General features: G+C 39.7%; 1 long non-coding RNA gene across 1 annotated transcript; it reads right to left on the bottom strand.

Moving 5' to 3' along the window:
- Nucleotides 1–377: 377 nt before the first annotated feature.
- LOC102439758 lies at nucleotides 378–4729 on the bottom strand. Its single transcript, XR_001347057.2, has 4 exons — nucleotides 4595–4729; nucleotides 3793–3889; nucleotides 1355–1471; nucleotides 378–473 (listed from the first exon to the last, which is right to left on the bottom strand). It is a non-coding gene; the product is annotated as an uncharacterized LOC102439758 (long non-coding RNA).
- Nucleotides 4730–5311: the final 582 nt, after the last annotated feature.

The following is a 5311-nucleotide window of genomic DNA, read 5'->3' as shown; positions in this document are numbered from 1 at the left end:
GCAGGATATAACAGTGTATAACAGTACAATTTCACAGTTGAACTCTGGCCTTGTTATCAGCATTCCGGAAGTGACTGCCACCCGAACAGCCTTGCTGGCAGCACTAGACTCGCAGGGTTTTGAATCCCCCCATCAGGACCCATCTTTGCTGCTATAATACTTCACATTTTAATTGATACTCTAGTTAGTCATTTCCATGGGTTGTTATTATTAGGGAATTCTGAGAAAAGCTGCAAAAATAATTGAACTATAAAGAATTTTAAAGTCGATATAGTATTAGTACCTGGACTCTTACGAGATTAAAAATATTTATCACCTACACAGAGAAGTAAAGTGACTACAAAACCATGGCTACCGAGGGGGCTGGCAAGCAGCATTACCTGATTGTTCTGGCGACTGGCCCCCAGGAGAAAGCTGATCATGTGTCGCAGAGCTGAATGCCGCAGGAGGAGGTCTCCAGCCCTAATACCTTGCTGTCACAAGATATTGAGAACGACAAATTATATTCCTATCCAGACAAAAATCAGTTTTAAAAACAGTTAAATGAGAAGTTTTAAGGAGTAAGTTTTAAAATGCTATAATCTATAATTATCTATAATAATAAAAGCATAATATGCTAATTAGACCAGACGTCCTTCTGGACGAAGCTGGGGCTGAGAGGGAAGCCCGGGTCCGGGTGCCTGCCTGTGGCAGGAGGGAAGCCCGGGTCCTAGGTGTCAGAGGGAAGCCGGTGCCGGCAGCGGGGGGAAGGAAGGCCTGCTCCTGCACCAATTTCGTGCATCAGGCCTCTAGTTTACATATAAAAATATTTGTTAAAAACCTAATTAAAAAAACTCTTTTTTAAAAAAAATATATATTTTATTGATTTTTTACAGAGAGGGAGAGAGATAGAGAGTTAGAAACATCGATGAGAGAGAAACATCAACCAGCTGCCTCCTGCACATCTCCCACTGGGGATGTGCCCGCAACCCAGGTACATGCCCTTGACCGGAATCGAACCTGGGACCCTCCAGTCCGCAGGCCGATGCTCTATCCACCGAGCCAAACCGGTTTCGGCCTAATTAAAAAAACTCTTTTGAGTTCCAATAGCCTCACATTGCTTCACAAAGGCTACAGAACACATAATTAGATACTAGTTTTAATGCAGACGTTTGCTGTCAATGAGTGTACACTTACCTGTATCCAACTTCCTGCAAGTAACATAATCCCTGAATTAAGATTTTAAAGAATAAACAGCCATAAGACCGTATCATATAAATTCAATATTGACCAGTCTATATTTTTCCATGTATAAAATTCCTTTAGACTATAAATTTTCTGTGTTATGAAAATATATTAGAAAAAAACCATTTACCTTTTGTACAAAAGTGTTGAACAGGAAAAAGTACTGAGCACAGTTTTTACAATTTTCTGGGACATCTTTATCCAACAGAGCAAGTAGTACCTCCAGTAACTGGTGAAGGCTTTTTAACTGGTCAGAGGAAAGATGAGATTACATAAAGAAAAACCATGTAAGACAGACATTTGCAACAGGATTAATTTGAAGTAAGTCACCAGAAGAACAAAAGGAAAATCTGGTTGATACAATCCAGTCTCAGATTCAGATGGATTTATGCTTTGGAGAGCAAAAACAGAATGATTCAATTTTACCTGCCAGGGGAAGATTGGTACTATAGAAATACTTCAAGGAACGCCTAGTTTTGTCTCCTATATTTCAGAGTCAAGGGCATGATTCTACTGCCTAATGGGCACATTTTCTGTAGATCCAATTTCTCTGTCTCTTAGAAAAAGGGTGGGGGTGCTTAGAGGAAACCTATTTCTGAGTCCCTCCCTCCACTATGCTACTTCTTTACATAATCACAGATGCAAAGAAATAAAAACACAGACACAGGCATAGGGGCTAGAAACCAAGCCGATGGAGCAGATGGAGAGCACAGCCTGACAGAATGACAACGGCAATATCCACTCAACTGGGAACTTACTTGAAAGCCCGCTGACGCCTCATGGAAAGCTTTGAAAAACATTTTATTTATTTAGAAACCATTTTGGTTATCACATTGCTTCTTCTTTCCCTCCCACCCAACTGCTTTTGGACAAGTTCCTAGAAATTCATCTGTGATCTGAGAATGAAGACCAAGCTTACTCTTACTATTTCTGTTGATTTATTTTCTTGAAGATGGTGTCCAGAGACTTTTAAAATACTCCCAACCATCCTGTCACATCAGTATAAGTACAATAAAATTTAGCATTTACATAGCACTTAACTTTCAAAATACTTTCCAATACAGAGTGGATGGCAAGAGGCACCATTTCCATTATGAGGGAAAAACTGACATAAAATGCATCAGCTGGATCTGGATATTCAATAGAATTTACTGAGGCAAACGCTTCCATGTTTTCACCCTGCACCACCACTCCTTCCCTTTCTACCACCTGCAGTCCTGCCTTCAGAGGTCACTGGGGTGATGGTGTGGCCTGACCCCATCTGTAGGGAGACTGCACTAACTCTATCGTTATCTTTTGTCTAGGTTGGTGCACGGGAGGAAGGAGAATGAGAAGGTCCTCATGCTAAATGTCTTACACAACTTCCACAGAGTATTTCAGAGCAATGGTCTCCAAACTGTCCTAAGCAACTCCCAATGACCTAGTTTATATGTTCTGCACTCAGGTAAGGTTTTGTTTGGAAAATAGTTCTGCTGTTTAAGCTGATTGAAAACCAATGCCTTAGAGTAAACCTCATCTTCCTTATAAATCCTGAATTGAGAGACAGTCTTCTGGGCCCTTCCTAAGGGGCATATTCGACCTCTTTGTTCATTCTGGACTGAGCAGAGCTCCCTGGGTCAGGCAATGTTGAAGGAACCAAGTGCTTGGGTGTCAGGCACTGTATCTGGATTAAACATCTCCCTTACAGAACATGCTCAAGGTTGCATCACAAAGTTAACAACTGTATTTGAAGCAGCAATTTTTAGAATCTGCATTTAGTTCACTGAGACACACTGCCTCCAGCCAATGTTTAAGGAGCCAATTAGTTTTGAAAATAACATTTTTCAAAGTTTTCCATGTAGTGTCAGCTGTTTGAAACAGCAAACTTGGGAAGTAACTGCTGTATTTGCTAGCACTTAACAGACTGAATAATCAGACTTACAACATATGTCATTTATTTCTCTGGGTATTAAAATCTTTGGGGATTGAGGATGGTAATAAATACCCTGGCTTGTTTTGGCATGTGTAGAATTTTGAACCAGAAAATATGTTACAGAAAATTGGGTTAGAAAAAGAAGAAATTCAGAGGAACAAAACAGATTAGAGAATAATGAAAACCAATGAAGGAACTATTTTGGCCAATGACCCTGAACGAATGGCAGTATTTGGTTTGGTTGCCAATTGTAGGTTTAGGTCATAAAAATAGCTCATGAGGAAAGAGACAAAGCCAGGGGTGGCTCAAAATGTCTAAGGATCTAGACGAGAGCCTCTAGACTCAGGTTAGCCTCAGTGCAGAGATCAAATACAAACTATTGAGAGAAGACTTTGAAAGGAGAGTGTTCTAGAGAGAAAATTCTGAAGCAGACCAACGCAGACCTCAGTTCTTGGCCTACCTTGGTTTTTGGGGTAAGAGGAGGAAAAGTCAGAATGCCTTCTACTTGGCATTCATCACAAAGTCAGTTCACAGAGGGTACATTTTATGTGGAGAAATTACCAGCTTGCAATCCTAGGTTCTCTTTCTTATTATGGCCATTTTATACTTTTGGTAAAAACAGAATGTATAAATAGAAATTTAAACATGAGGCTGACCTTGTCCTGATAAAACAAGGCACTGTCCAGGGTTTTCTCCAGAATGGTGGCCACAGCGACTCGCACTTCTCTCACATTGCACTCCAGCAAGAATATCCTAAAATATAGAAGTGTGGTGTAAAAAAGCAAAACAGAACTCTGTAAGTCAACCTTCCCAACATGAGTCCCACTTGCAATCCAAGAAACAAAATTACTCCAAGATGTTAGTTCAGGTCTTCTGAGAGCTTTGGTACAGCTCGTGGCCACTGTGGAGGAGGAAGGCCAAACAGGAAAGCAAGACCCCTGAACACGGAAAAGTGAAGCCCTTCCTTCCTCTTCCTCTCTTCTCCCAAAATGAGTATCTGTATAAATATAAATTGAACATTGAGCAAATAATCTAAAATTTTATGAATTCTGTTCATTCAGGAGCAGCTCTCCTGGAACCCCTTCAATTTCTCAGAATGAGATAATAGTTAAAGCTTGGAGCCAAGATAGCACCCTTGGGACCCCCTGTGCACCAGACTGTGGGCCCCTGAAGAAAGGGCCTTGTATTTTGGGTTTTAGGATGTGGCTACCTGTGAGCACTTGGCCATCTGCACACATGCTCTCCTTGCATTCTCCTTGAATACCCTGAGTCTAGTCTAACAGAGATGGTTTGGAAAGAATGATTTTTTCCTCACTGCTTCATTGGTGAAGAAAGTTTAAAATTGATTCCAATCAGAAATATAATTTCAAGTTGAAATAAAAAGAGTTACAAGAAATGTCAGCTCCCAATCACTGGAAGAAACACAAATTTCTTTTAATTAAAAATCTTGACACTTACTTTATCAATTCTCGTCCTTCAGAACCAATAAAATATTCAACTAGCCACTGACAAGCATCAAAACTTTTTGAAAGTAATGCTTCAATAGTGGCAATCCATTCTTCAGTGTCAACCCTTTAAAAAAAACAAAGAATATTAGGAGTACAGTCCCTGCAAATAACCCCATGGAGTATCACTCCACTGTAACATTCTTTAAAACTGTTTTGGAAAGTGAGGAGGAGTTAATACTCAGTGACTGTAACTAACATGGCTCCATCACCCAAGAAGCCAGTGCTTTGCAGTCTTTGGTATTTGTGTGACTCATCCTGCCCCCACCCCCCACCCCATAAAAGAATAAAGTGTAAAGAAGCTATCTGCATCTTCTTCAAAAAACTTGAATTGCCAAAAAAAAAAAAAAAAAAAGCCTGAACATTTTGTTTTGCTTAATTGACATTCACAAAATGCCTACATCCTATACTTTTATATGTTAAGTAACCAAACAATTTCCTTAGTCAATCCTATGCCAGACACGACAAGAAACATTTCTTCTTTTTCAATCAAATAATAAAGCCTGGTATTTAATATATTCTTTATTATTACACATAAAAATGAAATGTCATTATATCTGTTATCATCTCAAGAGTTTCTTGATTGCAAAATCTTTCTAAAAACCTCTCCATACTTGTGCTAGAGAGAGGAGCTTGAGAATGTCCATGGTCTTCTGTTAACTGCCTCCCC

Source organism: Myotis lucifugus, unplaced genomic scaffold, assembly GCF_000147115.1.
Source record: "Myotis lucifugus unplaced genomic scaffold, Myoluc2.0 scaffold_11163, whole genome shotgun sequence".
Classification (NCBI taxonomy): domain Eukaryota; kingdom Metazoa; phylum Chordata; class Mammalia; order Chiroptera; family Vespertilionidae; genus Myotis; species Myotis lucifugus.
Note: the sequence above shows the minus strand (reverse complement) of the source record. Positions and strands in the feature narration are given on the sequence as shown.